The sequence below is a fragment of the Sparus aurata genome, chromosome 18 (assembly GCF_900880675.1).
Source record: "Sparus aurata chromosome 18, fSpaAur1.1, whole genome shotgun sequence".
Lineage (NCBI taxonomy): Eukaryota > Metazoa > Chordata > Actinopteri > Spariformes > Sparidae > Sparus > Sparus aurata.
This window is the reverse complement of record NC_044204.1, coordinates 27,242,376-27,260,086: the sequence shown is the minus strand read 5'-3', so window position 1 is coordinate 27,260,086 and position 17,711 is coordinate 27,242,376. Positions and strand designations below refer to the sequence as shown.

Below are 17,711 nucleotides of genomic sequence, written 5' to 3'. Positions count from 1 at the left end.
AAGATTTATGCAGGTACACCGTAGAGCCTTGCCCGTCCTCCCTTCCAATCACAGGGGAGAACGCTATCGAGGACGGTTGTTTTAAGGAAACCAATCGTTTGCTCTCAGGCGGCGCACACAATATCTCTTTTACGCTTAAAGTTTTCAATTATATCCCAGGCAATGACTTCTCTGACAGAAGCTAATAAATGGCTGTTTGGACTTGTAAGCGGGATGCTGTGTTTTGATTTGGTCGAGTAGCGGCTTGTAAAACAGTTTGGGAGCTGAGGCAGCAGAGACTATTTTGAGTGGAAATGAAATGGTAGCTCTGGAGCTCCGCCACTGAGCACTGGCAAGACAAATTTCTTTTTGTGGCAAGCCAGTATCATTTTAAGTAGCGGACTCAGAACGTCATATTGATTGGGAATTTAGAATTCCAGACAACATGCATGTGAAACATCTTAACATGAAACTTCTCTGTTACACAGACTAAAGGTGCTGTATTGTATCGCTGACGTTATGTTATGTGTAATATGTTTGGATGCGAGGGGAGCAGCTCGCTCACACTTGTTTAAAACCGATAAGACAAAATCCAGACTGAAAATGAGGACATCAGTTCTGACTTGAATGGCCAGTGAGGCTAAACAAGCCATTTAAATTTTACCTTGAGGGGATGAAGTTCAATGGATTTTTGTTGAAGGCACAAGATGTTTCTTCTTCAACTAAAGTCAGACCTCAGTGTGACTCCCAGACATCGGATGATGAAAACATGTCAGGAACCCCTTTCAAAAAAAACTCCCCCATGTCCCGTGGCGGCCTCCAGACTGACTAAAAGAGAAAGCTTCAAACTGGAGGCAGGGACTCAGCTCTTCCCCCCGGCTGCACTCACCTGGAAGCTGAGCCGCTTTGATCATCCTACAGAGTGCCAGGTGCAACTTCCGGATCTGGAGTAAGGCACGCCTCAAGATCCCGCTCTTTACTTTCCGCGGCTGTTTGTCTCTTCCTTCACTCTCCTTCTCTTACTTCCCTCCCTCAGTCTCCTTCCCATGCCCTCTTTCTCTCCATCTGCCTGGCAGGGACAACCGAGTGCCCATGGAGAGCACGGATGCAGCAGAAGGCATCTTTGAAAGAGAGAGCTCTGGCTGCAAAACCTTTCATCTGATCCTATACCTGGCCAAGGCGGGCTTGCAGGGTAGCTCAGCTGTCAGGAGGCATACGCCAGAGGAGGGAGGAAGGGATGAGACAAGGGGGAGGGGAAGGGAAATGAAATGCGACGAGTGGGAAAGAGAAAAAGGGCCAGACAAAAAAACCCACCCTTGCCTCTCTAATATGAATAATCTATTTATGCTTTTGCCAACCCCAGAACAGAGGGAGTAAATGAAGATGAGTGAGAAACAGACATCAGAGGAAAAAAAGAAGGGAAGGGAGAAGCAGAAGTGGAGCAGAAAGATGAGAGATGGAAAGACCCTCGTGGCTCATAGAGGAGATCCAGTTTACAAAGCACCTGCTGTTGCAGCTACTTGTGTCTCCTGCTTTCACCTAAAACATGCCCGAGACAAATCAATTAAAAAATCATTAAAGGAGACCTGTTGTGCTCTTTCGTTTTCTCCTAGGTTCTTGTGCATGTAAAAGATCTTGAAAGTCGAAAAGGTCAAAGTCCGGACCAACAAAAGTTCTTCTCTCTCACAGAAAACACTGCTCCTCAAATGCCCCGTCAGTAGCCGCGACTTCAATTCAATGACTTTGTGACATCACACTATGTCACCCTGTCACACATTTACATAATTTATCATTTATTTAGCTAGTTTGGCAAGTGAGAATTGATTAAGCACAGCTGCTCTGCTGCTGATAGAAGTGCAGGGTCAGGCATGTTTGAGCCAACCAATCAGAGCAGACTGGGTATTTGGAAGGAAGAGGCCTTAAAGAGACAGGAGACAAAACAGAGCGTTTCAGACGGAGAGGGAAGTACTGGATGGCAAGATTTGTTTTCTTAACATTAAAGCATGTAAACCTATTCTAGCAGTGACCAAAATCAAAATTATGAGACGGAAAATAAGCAATATATGTCTCCTTTATGTTGGGCATGTTTGTGTGACATGAAAGAGCAATTTCTAAAATCTGAACGCTGCTGTAAACACTATGCTGAAGCATGGAAGTGCACTGAGATGCATTCAAAGCCGACACTCGTTGCTGCATGGAACATCACAACTTTGGCAGGGTTACTGTGTACATTATCTCAGCAGGCCGCCGCTTGGCCTATTGCATCTGCTGCAGAGTGCGCCACCTTGACAGGCAAAGACCGAGGACTTGGAAATTGCGTGATGTGTCTCAACAGGAGGCATGCTGGAAGGAGAAAATGAATGTGTGTGTGTGAGTGCTTGTGTGTATAAAATGCCTCTCTCTCTAAAAACAGGCTGCATGCTTCTTTTGGTAAGGCACATAATAACTCAAAACCCTCCCATTGACAGCGGCTGTCTATAGCCGTGAAGGACTGTGAGTTTGACAAATGGATTCTCTCGTGGCCGTCTACCTGCGCACGTTCTGCATGGGAAAATCAGGGAGGAACGCTGCGAGGCAGGTCCGTCCTTAGCCCTAAATGCCACGTCTGGGAACAGAGACGAGGGTCATTACGGAGTCAGACCGTGTGGTTAAGGCTGACAAAGTGTTGTTTATCTCAGTCATTGCTGCCACCCCCCCCCCCCCCCCCATTGTCCGTATCACATAACAGGAAAAATGGAAATGCATCGTTTAAGTCAGCAGGTATTTAAAGCGTAATCTTTTCCTGAGAGGCCATCGTTAAAAGCAAACAATGCTTGCCAATAGGCGGGAGCCTGGCTTCAATGACATTTAAATGTGCCTCAATCAAGCCTTTTTATCCTTTTTTTTCCCCCCTCTCTGTCCCTCCTCCCTTTTGTATCAAAGACAACCTTGATCAAGTTCATATTAGATGTAAATGCTTCACATCAAAGACAAACAGTGTATCCACGGGAACCAAACCCCTCATTAAGAAAGATAGATTGTTTTTTGTGTGTTTTTGTGTGCGTGTGTGTGTGTGTCTTTTGTCCTCTATTACGTCTTACAAGTGGCAACCGCTGAATAGAAAGCACATCCCTGAGAATCAACGCATGAATTAAAGGCACAATATGTAGGAATTATGATTAAAAACATCATTAAAAACATCATTACCTTAAATTATCATCAGAATGTGAAGAACAGGTTTGATGTAATATCAAAGCGGTCTACGTATTGTGCTGTGGAGAGTTTTTCAATAAATTTACTCCGAGCTCCCAGTCTGGATTGTTGCTTGCACAGCTAGCTGAACTAACCGGCTAACAGCAGGTAGCGGTATACTCGTGTAAAATGCTGCTTTGATTGGAGCAAGGTAGCCAATTCTTACATATTGCAACTTTAACAAACATTACATCTATTGCAGGATCACTTAATGATGAGATGAGACAAAATACGAAACCACCTGAGACCACCGGGAAATGATGAGACATCCTGTATGCGATGTTAATAAAGACTCTTCTCTGGATTTTCTCTCTTTTGACCCATTTTTTTTTCCTGACATCTCTACAATGAGACATTGCTAAGGGAAAGTCTAAAGCTACCAGCGCTATGCTAATAGTTAAATCCATTAGAAGCTCTTCTTCACAGCATCGTAAACGTAAACAACTGTGAGAGACCTGCACACCAACCCCGGCTGTATTCTGGAAAGTCAACATTCTTCCTCCACACAGACACGGGGAGCCTCGAGAGCGTGGTACTCATCCGCTGGAGGAGGTTATGTGCTGTAAGCTGATGTCAGGAGGATGTGCACGAGGGAAAAGCCGGTCAAGCAGCATCTAAAGACAAGAGGTTGACGGGGCTCCGGACCTCAGCTAAATGGTCGAACAAGCGCATTACGTTTCCGCTCGGCGCAGAGGGGGAGGCAGCCTGCTGCCAGGCTCCGTGTGAGACAAGGTGGCAGCTTAACAAAGCAAACCATTTTAGACATGAATGAGGGTATTCACTGATTACACACGTCAGTGTCAGCCGGTAACTTAAGTCTCGGCAGGTTTTGATGCATTACATTCACTCAGCCGTCTTATCCTCTCCCTACTAATTCATCCTATCGTTTTACACATCCTTCCTAATTTGTACATCTACACCTACAATATAATCTAAAAAAAGAGCTGAAATTAGCATCTGTTGAAACAAAGCACAGCGAGACTTGCCACTCACGTCCCATAGATAGTCAAAATTCATTTGAGGCAGCACTTCTTCAACAAGAGGAAAAAAAGAAAAAGAAAAAAGAAAAGCAAGCATGGGCATAAATTAATAAAGAGGTATTGGTCTACGGTCTCCCACCACTTGGCCGAGATGGTAGAGAGGTGCTGATGGGGATGCAAGTTGGGGTTGGAGAGGGAAGAATGGTGGGGAAGGATCCTGCAGAGTGGAGTTTAAAAATAGAGCACGGAGTGGAGGAGGAGGAGGAGGAGGGGGGGGGGACGTACCTGTGGGCTCGGAGGCAGCCTAGTTAGCAGCGAGCAGCACCACTGTGGACGACGATGGGCTGGAGAAGGAGACAGCGAGAGAGAGAGAGAGAGAGGGATGGAGACATATGAGGGAGAAGGATGAGGATCAAGTGAGCCGAAAAACCAACCAGACGACATATAATGAGCCGAAAGAGACGGAGAAGGGGAAGAGGGTTTGGGGTTGGAGGGGCGAGATAATGAGAAAACAAGTCAGATTACCGTGAAAGCCCGTGTTTGTGACCGAAAACAGACAATAATTTCACAGTAGGCTGCAGCAATGACTCGCAACAGTCCACGACAGATGCACATGCTGCGCGCACAGACACACACACACACACACGCACACACACACAAACACACAAGCACTTGGTGTTATATTGTTGATTCAAGTGGTTGGGGATTCCATAAATAACAGCCAAGCCTATGGAGACAAAACAACATATTTCATCATGTTACTATCTGAGAGCCAGTCATTCATAAAAAGACCTCCCGCATTATTGTTTGACTCCAATTTAAGATGAAAGCACAGCTCTCACAGTCAATCGCTTCCCTGCTTATACAATCTTTCTCACACCACGTTTCACTGTGTTCACTTAGCGGTCTGCTCCGGCGCTTTTCAGACAGATATTTCGCAACAGCGCCGCAATGAAGCCAAAAGAGTTGTGACAGCACGCACACATCACAAAAAAATGACCCAAAAGTGTCTCAGCAAACTGTTTATAATCACATGGATGCTGTTGTATTATGTGATTGAGATCGCGACCCACCGTGCATCGTGGAAAGCGCTAAATAAATGTTTTTTTTTGTTTGTAATTGCATCACATAATAACCATCAGTGAATAGCTGGCCCTGTCGTGCTCTCACTCATGTAGAGGGGTGCTGTTTTTACTTGGGGGGGAACTTCATTGAAGGCTTTGTAAGGAGGGCTGACTGGGGGGTGGTGACTTTTCCACATTAAATTAGCTGACTTTACGTTACCAAAGATAGTAATGACAGCAGCAAAATAGTAGAGGGCGACAAAAACTGTTTTTTGCTCGGAATTGTGTCACATAATCACCGTTTTCCGGACTCATAAAAGTTGTTGAAGACACTACCTGCTACCACATTACTGTTGTTTGGTCTTGTATGGGGTTGCTAACATTGTCCCCAAAATCTGCCTCTGTAACTTTGAAATACAGATGGCGAGGTGGAATAATGGCGCAATATTCCCACCTTGAAAAGGCAGTGTGAAAGGGGCTTTTGACTGTTAATCCACACAGACTCGGTATTCAACCTGCATTTGTATCTTTTAAACATGGAAACTGCAGTCCACACTTCCGGATTCAACATCGGTGACAACTAGCTGTTGAAAAGAAAGAAAGAAAGGAAGAAACCGACCTTTCATCTAAACAAGCCATTCAGCTGCTTCGCATATCAGACACGTGTGATGCCACGAGCAACAAAAGAAACCTTCAACACTTCCATTTCCCAAAATCTAATGGGAATCGTACACCGTTTCATAGAGTATCTTAGATTTTCTATTATGAATGACAGCGACTCATGTGAGATTCAGCCTCAGACACTAAATATTGTCACCAGAAGGCAGCCACACAGAGGCAACAGGAGGCAGTCGACAGAAAGAAGCCCCTCCGTGGACAATCAGTGCATTGTCTACCGGAGGGCCAGCCAGGTGCAGAGCTACTTTTCCGTCTGCGTTAAATAATCTGAGTGAACAGAACACATGGCCCGTCATTTGGTTCCTAATAAGCTATTGTTCCCCAGCCCGGTTCAGGAGGGATTCCAGTGAGTCATCCGCGACCGTCAGGAGAGGAGGACTTGGCAAGGGAGACTGTGCCGAGCAGCTGCGTTGAAAATACCTCCAGATTCTAAAGCTTAATACCTGAGTACTGGGGGATTTTGTGGTCTTCGATAAAAAAAAAAAAATGAAGAAAATGTTTGCTACACTTGAGCCTTTTTTCTGCTTGTGCAAATCAAATTCTTGGCTGGTTGGACATTATTTCGATCCTGTGAAATGGTTGATGTAATCCGCATTTTTCTAAAACCTCAACAGTCTGACACAAAGGCAACATGACAAAACCAACAGCAGTCATCTCTCTGGTTTATAAAAGAAATATGGCTGCTTTGTTAAAACATGTTATTTATGATGTATGTCTCACCATGCTGAGTTCTGAATTGATTTTACGGTCTCTGTGGCACTGAAATAATGAGAATCACAGTTACAGGCTATTCTAACAATAAACTGAGCACACTCGTGTGATCACTTAATTCGCGTTTTTACAATTAGGTTTATTTGCCGCACACTGAGTAACGAATTATGGTTATAAATCACTCTCAAAGCGTTAATTAATTTTCAGTACGGCCCATTATTTAGAATATTAACTAATTCACATGAGGTGTGCTCACAAACCCACCGTTAATTATGGACAAAGTGGCTGCATGCTGTCAATCTCTCCCCCCCCCCCCACTCCCGCTGTCGTCCACCGTCACTGTCTCTTGATCGCTGATGTGCATCTAGGTGCCACAATTCGCCGCAATCACTGCCTAATAAGAGACGATGAGAGAGGAATGGGCCTGTCAGTGGCCTGTGACAAGGTGGTGCAACAAGTTTTGATCTCCTCTGAATGCCAAGTAAGTAAGAGGCCACCAGAGAAACAGAAAGAGACGCACAACCTTTTAATTCAGATCCATTTTACCCACTTTCACTTTACTTAACCATCCGCAGAGACATACTTACTGTGAAAGGGAGCCAATATGAATAGCAATGAAGAAATACATTCAAATACACAATATGAATCTCTTGTGTGTATTCAACTGTTAACTCATTCTAACAATATTTTATCAAAGTGTTTTATTTTATGTGTTTTGTGTACAGACATATAAGTTTTCTTATGATAAATAGTCATAATTTGAGCTGCACTCATTTTCTCTAGATTAGCGTCCATGCCAGCACAAATGACTCATTCTGATAGATAATGATCACAGCTAATGGTCTATTTCAGCTGTAACATCAATTAGCCGCCATAAAAAGCAAATGCAATCATCCAGCGCTGAACGACAAATCTTAAAGTGTTGCACAGATGGCGTGGATTAGAGGAGTACAGTAATTTTTAGTGTTTTATGACTTTATTACTTGGTGACAGCATATAGTGCAGTTTTGATCAGAGAATTGTGACCGATGTCCTTTTAAAATGGTCTAATGTCAAAATAAAGCGATGAGATCAAGTGACAGTAGAAGACTATGAGATGTTCTACTATATCAGACTTTGTTAGCGGAATACTCATCCTGGTCATAATAAAACGTTTCTGCAGTGCACCGATATGTCCGTAGATATACAATGTGTCACAGAGTACCACATTGACATCTGTACAAATCGCCATATCACATTCACATGACATATCTATTACCTTACTGTCATACCAGGAACAGTGATGGAGCTACTGGCGACAAGACCGCCAAACTGGTGACCACAGTCTGATTCAGCTTTTTTTGGCGGGGCCCCAAGTGGTTTTGTGCCTAAACCTAACCAGAGCTGAAGCATAGTGTTGTGACAAAAGAGAAACATTTAATTTGACCTAAAGACACGCAAAGTTTTAACTTTGGGTACTTTGCTAGAGTTTTTTTTCTGGAGAGTTGGTTGGAATACTTCTCAATTAAGCATCAACAGTAACGTTTCAGGTCCTTCAGGCAGAGCAGCCAATATGCACCTGGAAAAAACCCCATCACCACCTCCCTCAACAGACCAGAAGAAAAGTTTTAATAGGGGTAATGCCTATGATCCCCGATGCCAGAGTTTTCACGCGTATATGGATTTCAAGGAGTTATATTTAGACCAAGCATTGGTGAGAGTGACAAGGTCAGATAAGATGTGAAATGAAATCAGAGGCCTACTTACATCACCGTGCACCAATCAAAGACTGCCATCACAGCCACACCAGCACTAGGCCCAGATTAAATGGGTTGGCTATGACAAGATACAAAATTATTTATGAGAAATCCACTCTACTACACAACCTATACCATGATTTATATCTTACATAACATTACATTAACTACATCCTGTAATGCATCACAGTATCTGTGGCGAAGTTGCAATGGCAGCAGTCTAAGGAAGGTATGCAATGTCCTTCTTCCCAGCAACGTCTTCTAGCTCCTCCCGGGGGATCCTTAGACATCCCAAAATGTGGTGAGATATATAATTCCTCTAGTGTGTTCTGGCTCTTCCCCAGGGTCTTCTTACAGTTGGACGTGCCAGGAAAATCATCCAAAGGGCACTAAGGAGGCATCCTTATAATCTTTTGATATGAAAGAGCAGCAGCTTTCCTCCGAGCTCCCTCCGGATATCTGAACTCCTTGCCCTTTCTCTCAGGGTGAGCCCTGCCACTCCACAGAGGAAATTAATTTCTTCTGTTTGTTTCTTTTGGTCATTACCCAAAGCTGATGAGTACCGGTGAGGGAGGGAAGGCAGACTGAACTGTAAATGGAAGGCTTTACGTTCTGACTCAACTTCCTTGTCACCACAGAGGTCCCGTACATCGCCCAAATTACTGGAGCAATCCACTGCTCTTCCAGCAGATAACCATGACCTGAAGGATGCTCACTCCTAACTCAGATGCTTTGCATGTGGCTGCAAACTGACCCAGTGCGTCCTGAAGGTCATGGCCTGATAATACAGAACCACATCATCGGCAAAGAACGATGATGGGGTCCCCAAACTGGGACCTGTCCTCCCCCCAGGTGCACCTTCAGATCTTTCCCATCAAGATCACACTATGGACCAGCGATATGGCGCCACTATGATAAGGTTAGCACTGCTAGCATGTTAACATTCATAGTTACTTGCTATTTTCAGTGTGTAGGTTGCTAGCTTGGAGGTTGTTGTTTCCTGTAGCCACAGGAATACTGAAAACTAATATACAGATAGTGGAAGTGAGGAAAATGCAGCCTGAAAAAGGCGCCCAACTGCAAACTGACACCAACATTCTCTGAGTCAGAGTTGGACAGAAAAGCTAGTAGCAATGCCCTAGATTCCTAAACATCCACAGCAACCACAAAAAGAACACAGGAAATGGTCGTAATGGATAGATTGGTTACATCTAACAATGGCACCCCAGATGTGTTTTGTAGGGCTGAACAGAAGGTCAAAACCAATCTGGGGAAGGGGTCGGTCTTGACACAATGCTGGACTTTCAAAAGTGACAGACTGGTGATGCATACATACTTTTCTGTCCTACCTAAAGTAAAATATTGTATCAGGGTAGCCATGTCCCCCTCCGGCCATCCCCTTGGTGGCGTCACTGCTCACTAACAATCTAAAATGTGGGCGTATCCTTTCATATTTTTTTTAAACAATGCTGATACAAAAGGAAGCTCTTTACTCTGAGTGGAACATTTGGAGCCTCTGAATAGAAACAGGTGGGGCAGTGAAAACCCGGGGTCAGCACATTCATACATTAACAGGGCCGGTGATGCCAAAGAGGTCCCGCTCGCTTAACAGGAAAAATACCGGCTGTAACTAGGAAACAGGTATGTCATCAGCCCGTGAAAAGAATTACAACATGCTGTCCTCACTCGTTCACCACTCCCTTCTTCCACCTGCGTTTCTCTTCCTCTTTCACTTTATTTTTAAGCTGTCACAAAAATGTGTGGTATCAGTCTGCAATTCTTTTCCTGTGGGGGTCATAAAAGGCGGACAATCAGCAGGACACAGAGAGAAAAAATATTCAACCTCTGAATATAAATAACTCAGGAATGCTGCCCCTCTCTCACAGGGTCCCCTGGAGAGAAAACAGGGATTTTTACCTTGCTGCGATTACCCAGTTCAAATCCAGACGTCTCATTTCAGCTTGTTGATACATTTTCTTTTGCCACTCTGTCTGCTGAAAAACTCTGATTGACAAAAGTGGGTGATTGTGATAATTAAAGGTGCAGCGTGGGTCAAAACGTGAAGGGATCCATGCGGTTAAAAGCACAGATGCAATACCTGCGCCGGTAACAAACAACCTTTCGTCTTGCTTTGTGTTTTTCAGTCATTTGTCCACGGGTTACAACTCCAATTTCAATTGCAGCCGGGCAGAAGTGCCGCTTCAAAAGGCGAATGGCGAATTGGTTTCAGAAAAATTGACGTGCTTTTTTTTTTTTTTCTTTTTCACATTAGCTGCCGATTATTGAGAGAAAATAAAGCTAACCTTGTGTGAGCAACATGTGTCGGGGAAGCAAAGGGCCTTTGATGTGGATAAAAGGGCCTCTTTCAAGACCCACAATCTGGTTCTGGCAAACAGATAAGACGTCAGCGTAAAATCTCAAGAGGGTGTTTGAGAATTAGGTCTCTTTGACCCCGATCCTGTGGGCATGTCAACATTTTTTATCAAGTCCAGTCAGGTGTATCTAAAAAGTCCATTGTGGGAGGCGGACAGACCTAACTGAATTTACAACCTTGTTAGTGATTTTACATCCCTGATTGTGTGTTATACAGTATGTTTATTTCCATTTGGACTCTTGTTAACTCTTTACCCACAACCACAGTTTCCTGCTGGTGGCCACTGGGATCCACCCAGTGCAACCACAGTCCTCGACTGTACTGCACAGATCTCACAAATGCACCTCGATGTAAGCCGTCCCTTCGCTTTTCACCTGCCCGCATTATTCTAGCAGGTCTTCGGGGCTGAAGGTGACAACTTTCTGGTTCGCAAACCCACTTAACACCCCGACAAACACCATTAAATATTCCACCAACGCCCTATCCATCTTGATCAAATTAAAATGTCTACCTTTTCTCTCTGCCGTCACAAATCAACCATTAATATGCCGAAGGGGGAGTATCGCATGCAGATAAATGTCAGTGGCGCAATATCCACAGGCTAATGAGTTTTGAACAGCCGCTGACACTGTTTGGCTCAAATAAAACAAAAAGGACAAGAGTGATGACCGGTTCACTATATTCAATTATCCTGCCCGAAACAGAGGCCGACGCCGTGCTCGGTCAACTCATTAATTTCCAAATAAAGAGAGTAAATTAACTGTCAAGGCTTTGATGGAGCAGAGCACGCCAAAAAAAAGCCACAAACATTATCAATATTCCCTCAAGATTAGTTTCACCACCAGCTTCACTCCATGCGAGTTGAGGACAATGCGAGAAAACCCGATTGCTGCCTTCGTCACACAAAAGAGACGCTGTAAATAGTTCTGGTGGGAAGTCTGCTGAGGAGAACTAAAACTTTTTCAAGTCTTGAGGCGACCATTTTACGAGAGAGGGCGTTGGTTGCCTCTTCCAAAATTAGCTCAGCACACACACACACACACACACACAGACAGATCTCTGCTCATTATCAGCTACACCACAACACACAGGAGTCACTTTGTATCGCCAGGGAAACTCACACATCCCCGCCGCGTTTCCTGCTATGACCTCACTCGCAGCGGAATACAAACGTTCGTATGCGCTTCAACCCATCAGCGGTTTTTTCCACCAGTGTGAGAAAAGCAATCAACAGGACTTCTGTAAAACCCCCGCCATTAAAAAAAAAAAAAAAATAAAAAAATGACACTATCATAGACTGTTTTTTTTTTTTTTATCCAGTCATTGTGTTCAATTACTGCGTTCCCCTACTGTTCATAAGACCTTCTGGAATCACAGACTTTAGCAGACTGTGTTGTATCTACAAACAGCAGGTGGAAGGGGGCTGTATCTTTATGCTGCTGTGTGGGTCCCAATGTATTTAAAGGGACAAAATGCGTGAAATGACGTTTCCTACCGTCTTGCCTGGACACTAACAATGCTCTGTAGTCAGCAGTGAAAGAAGTATTCAGATCCTTTAACTAAAAGTAAAAGTACCATTACTACACTGTGGAAATACTCCACTACTATTAAAGTCCTGCTTCAAACCTTACTTAATTAAAAGTCTATATATATATATATATATATATATATATATATATATATATTTTATCAATTAAGTGTGTCAAACATAAAAGTGTCAGTACTGCGGTGAAATATTCACGTCTCAAGAAGCAGTGTTTTACTATTATTTCTACTGCTTTATCTATTTGTATTTTGCATTTTACTGCCGCAACATTATGTGACTTTTTTGTCTTAAAATAAATGTACTTTATTTATACAGCCCTTAACAACAATCCTTTCGGTGTACCAAAGTGCTTTACAGCAGGTGATAAGTAAAAAGAATAAATAAAAACAATTAAAACAATAAAAACAGTGAAAGCAATAAAATACAGCAAAATCAAATAAGATAAAATAAGATAAAATAAGATAAAAAAAATGTCATCACGCTACTGGGTATTAGAAGCCATCCTAAATAAATAGGTTTTTAGCCTAGATTTGAAGAGGCCCAGGTCAGAAATAACACGCATCTCGGCGGGGAGCTTATTCCAGAGCCTGGGAGCAGCAACAGAAAAGGCGCAGTCACCCCAGTGTTTATATTTTGACCTGGGCACTTCCAGCAATGGTTGGTTAGTTGACCTCAGAGCTCTACCAGGATTACGGACAGTTAAAAGCTCAGATAAATATGACTAAATCACGTTGATGGTTCAGTGTCGTGTAACAGGGTGAATGGCGTCTCTGCCACATGGTCCTGCACCATATAACACCAGTGAGAGGAGTAGGATCACAGCGTTACACACGTTTACGTCTACACATTTTCAACACATCACATTGTCTTGATGTGATGAGTTTTGTTTGTAGTTTGCACCTACATCACGTCTGACAAATTGTGACAGACCTGGCACCTGACTGGACCAAATCATACAAAATGCCAATTTCTGCATAATGTTGCTTTAAGGTTGAAATAATGTAACTACTTTATATTGACATTTAGTGCATTTATCAGATGCTTTTTGTCCAAAGCGACTTACAGTAATCCATACATGCTGCCATGCCGACCAGCACATCAGGAGCAGTTTTGGGGTTCAGTTTCTTGCACAAGGACACTTCAACATGCAGACCAGGGGAATCGAACCAGCGACCTTCCAGTAACAATACGCTAGCTCTAACCCTGAGCCACAGCCTCCACATTATATACTGTTTTAATCAATCTACAACTATGCATCATATTCTAATACATTCACATATTTTTGTAGCGTCTCAGTCTTCACGAGCTCTGAATAACAGCCATGTTATCAGCTAATCCGAGAGGGTTTTTTAATTGTTTATTGAGCTTAATGAGTCGGAGAACTTTCTCTACCCACGAAGGAACACAGAATCATCAAATTTGGAGATAAATAGTTTTTACTGCAATGGAAGGGTATGAGAAACTGCACTGTGAAAAATTAACTCAAGCTATGGGACAAATGTAGTGGAGTAAAATATACACAGTGTTCTATAAAAATGGAAACTGCTCAACTAAAAGCTGTAATATGAAAACTTTTACATCCAAATGAAAGTCTTTTATATTCCAGCCACTGCCGGACGAGTTCACACATTGCTCATTAAGCCTAAACCCTTCAAGGAAAAAGGTCCCTGTATTTAGTATTATACTGGAGGTTTTTAAACGTGCACTGTTTCGTTAAATTTACAGAACTGAGGACGGGGGTTGACGACACAGAGCTCACGGAAGAGAGACCTGACTGCCACAAGGGGGAGACAAAAGCTCCAGCACCTCCAGCTTGTATTTAATAGAGTACTTGAGTTAATGTATGGACCTGTATCACCACGATGCAATGTTGTGGAATCAGATGGTTGGTGGGTCACCTTAACATGACTGACTATGACCCTACAAAGCTTTTTTTTACCCCCTTTGGAACTGTGGCGTCACCTTGGAGCTGAGAAGACGGATCCAAACGCAAAAAGAATCAAATCAGTGACAGGACTTCATTCCAGGAACGGGTTAACGGAACAGCTGGCTGACCGAACAGAACAGACGACTCTGCAAAGTATTAAAAAAAAAAGAAAAAAAGACTGGACTTAATTACAGGCTAAACCAACGGGGGAGATGATGTGCAGTGCAGGTGGAGAGAGAGGTGGAGAAGCACAGGTGATGGGGAATGAGTGGAGCAAAACTAGAGAGCAGGGAAACAAGCTGACGAGACTGATGGAGAACAGGTGTGGAGGGGGAACAGGAACACGGGAGGGGGAACGGAGCAAAAGACAAACAAGAAAAGACGTGAAACAAATAAGATGAAGCTGAAATGACAGGATCACGACAAATAGAAGTTAATAAGAGATTTTTTTTTGTGGCTGAGCACTCATGAAAAGAAGAAGCTGTATATGTGGTAATACCTCTGTTAGGGGGTCAGTGTCTCATCCTGTGCAAACCGTGTGTGCCGCGGGCTAACGTGCCACTCCGGTTTGACATTTGCACTAAATTGCATTTCAAGTTTAGCATTGTGAAATTAATGCAAGGGACTCGAGTGATTTAAGGATCTTGTGCTGCCGGTGTGCACTCGTGGCTCATAACCAGCCGCCTCTGTAATGGGGTGCCAGCTACGGCCAGGTCTCAGTCCCTCTGTAGACTGCTCAATAAGGCTGAACCTCTCACCTTAATGACTGTCGACTTTCTTGCTTCAGTCGGATGCACTTTTAATTATCAGCTTCAAGGCTCTCCGCAGAATCTTCACTCGGAGGACAGAGCCTGCCTTTTAACTAAAGAGCCTCCAACTTTTACAGAGTTGGCTCAAAGTCAGCCTCGGAATCTGTTAGCATTGCTGAACTGAGCCACACAGCGGCAGAGCTGCAGTAACCCTTTCATGGCAGCGTCATCTCCAGGCTGGCTGCTGAACTAATAACAAGCGCAGCAGCTGAGCTGGCTTTTATTTCACGAGCAGCAGAGAGCCCTGACAAAGCCAACAACCTGTGACAGGTAACGACGGCCTTGATCGAAACTTGAGTAGACATTTTTCCTCAATTTAGGTTTCTGTACACACATTTTTTTAATACTGAAGGGAACACCCTCTTCCATATTTGTTATTCTGTCTCGGAACAGTATGACCTTGAGAGGTCTGCTGGGAGAGCAGCATTAATGCAAAATTGGCTCTAAAAATCAAAAATCATGTCAGCATCATCCTCTGAATACATGCTGTACCTACATCACAGATTCCACTGGAATATGGAAACTTACCGCATTGGCAGACGGCCCCGGTTGAGTCAACAATGAGATAATAATACATGTGACAGATTTTATCAGAATCTGATGCGTCAGTCACGGGCACAGGACTTCCTCGAGACAAACAGAGTGTAATCAGACTGCACAAACAGAGCGTTGTTGTTACCCCCGCTGCAGATTGGGCATATTTTGCCTGTTTCTGTTGTTCATCCAAACAGACAGCGACAGCGGCTCTCTACCAAGCAGCTGTTTCTCTCCCCCTGCTGAAACTCTCACAGGGCCATCATTATACCGGAGCACATTTTCCTTCATCAGCTTTCGAATAAGCATCATTTCATAGAAGTGCTTCTCCAATTCAGCTGTCGTACTGCTAAATGAACAAAAAATATCTTCTTTAAACGCCCACAATGTGAACAATTTCAAATTCCTGTTGTTAATTGTGAAGAACATCACACACAGTGCACATTCTAACCGTCTTTTCATGGTAAGCATGTTCTGTAAATGATGCTAGGTGTGTTATTTGACATCATCTGTGGAGGGCTGTGCCGTTGATAGCCCTGGATCCGGTGTAACTATAAAGCAAGGACTTGGCTTCCGCACTCTGGCTTCATGGCTCTGCAGACTAAAGCTGGGTCTCACACGAGGAAGCAGACGTAATCTAAATGGAGATTAGCGTGAGAAAAGAACAATTCATAAGGTTAAACGAGTCTGTGGAATCGACACGGTCAACATATGTTTTTTATTCTTTCAGCGAGATCTAGAGGTGAGCTTTAAAATGTCTTTCAATAGCAGTATGCTAGCCAACAGGGGAGCAGACAGTCTTGCTTATTTCAAGGATAAGATCTCCAAAGGACCCCCCTGCTTGTTATTTTTAGGCTTAGAGTGCCCTTTTAGGCCATCACATGACTCAGGGCCTTGGACAACTGACCTGGTGTTGGCCCCCCTGTCGGCGGCCCTGCTAGCTAACACTAGCCTCAAGGGAGGAAGTGACAAGGCCAGGATCTGAAAACTCCTCTGCAACCAAAAGTCAATTGGGTCTATTTTAGGCTGTAACCCACCCTCCATCCAAGTTTTATGGAACTCTTTTCAGTAGTTTTTGTTTAAGTATGTCTACAAACCAACACACAAATTGACACATAAGAAAACATAACCTCCCTGGTGGAAATAACAAGACAGCTAGCCGGTAACAGTTACTCATTCCTCTCCTGCTGGTAATTACCCTGTGTAGTTATTCGCGTGTACGTGGGAGTAAAATGACTATCTCGACTCGTGATTTAATGATTTTAAAACATGTCGGCATCTCACGTCATCTCAGCCGTCTCCCTCTGTGGTTTGATCTGTCAAGGCTGTAGAATGAAATTGGAAGTGACATGAGAAGATGCACTCCTGCGACGATCTAATGGCCTAGTAAGTTTTCTGTCAGCATCCGGCAATTTTTTTTTAACATTTAGTTTTCCTGTCAGCGCCAAACAACCTAAGAGAAAGCCAACGTGTCTCTCACTCTGTCGCTCATTCATTAGTCTTTCATGCTCACGCGGATGCACATTTCTCTTGCAGTCTCTTTGGGAGGTCGTGTAGAGAAAGCTGTAGTCTCAGAAATGTCTTCTTTTTTTTTTTGTGTCGGCGTTGGGTATCCGAAAAACAAACCTGAGGAAAACCCATCCTCACTCTCACTTACCGAAATACATTTTTAATAACTGGGTCAGCGGCATGTTTGGAGGCAGTGCAGGTTAAGGGGGGAGACAGCGGACCAGGATTGGGTAAAACTGGCAGAGCAACAAGTGTTTGGCAGGTATTTCTTGCTGGGTCAGTCGATGTTTTATTTAGAAGGTAACCCAGCTGGATCGGCATCTTTGAGCCATTGGCTGTTCTCCCCCTTACCGCTGTGTCAGACAATCATTAAGCCGCGGCTCAGATAGTCAGTTGCCAATCGGAGCTGAGCCTCGTTAGCTGCCAGGCTGCGGAACTAGATTACTGTGTCTTTTCAAAAGGGATCTGTCTCAAAAAGAAAATGCCACTGGCACGTCTTCAGCCGCTGGATTAGTTTTTTTTTTTTTTCTTTAAATTAAACACATGTTCTCAGTGTGCTCCAATTTCATGATTATATCCTTCTGCTTTGTTTGCAGCTGAGAGAGTTTCTCTTTTAAAGAAGCTCAAGTAGAT

The 17,711-nt window shown here is 43.7% G+C and overlaps 1 protein-coding gene across 2 annotated transcripts in view; it reads right to left on the bottom strand.

The window, feature by feature from the left end:
* mid2 (midline 2) overlaps positions 1-17,711 on the bottom strand; it is a 170,461-nt gene that overhangs the window by 124,585 nt on the left and 28,165 nt on the right. Inside the window, exon 2 of one of the 2 annotated variants that reach the window (XM_030396530.1) lies at positions 4,476-4,534. The exons of the other annotated variant lie outside the window; for it this stretch is intronic. The gene's annotated coding sequence lies outside the window, so the exon portion shown is untranslated. The remainder of the gene's footprint in view (positions 1-4,475; positions 4,535-17,711) is intronic. 2 annotated transcript variants of the gene reach the window in all.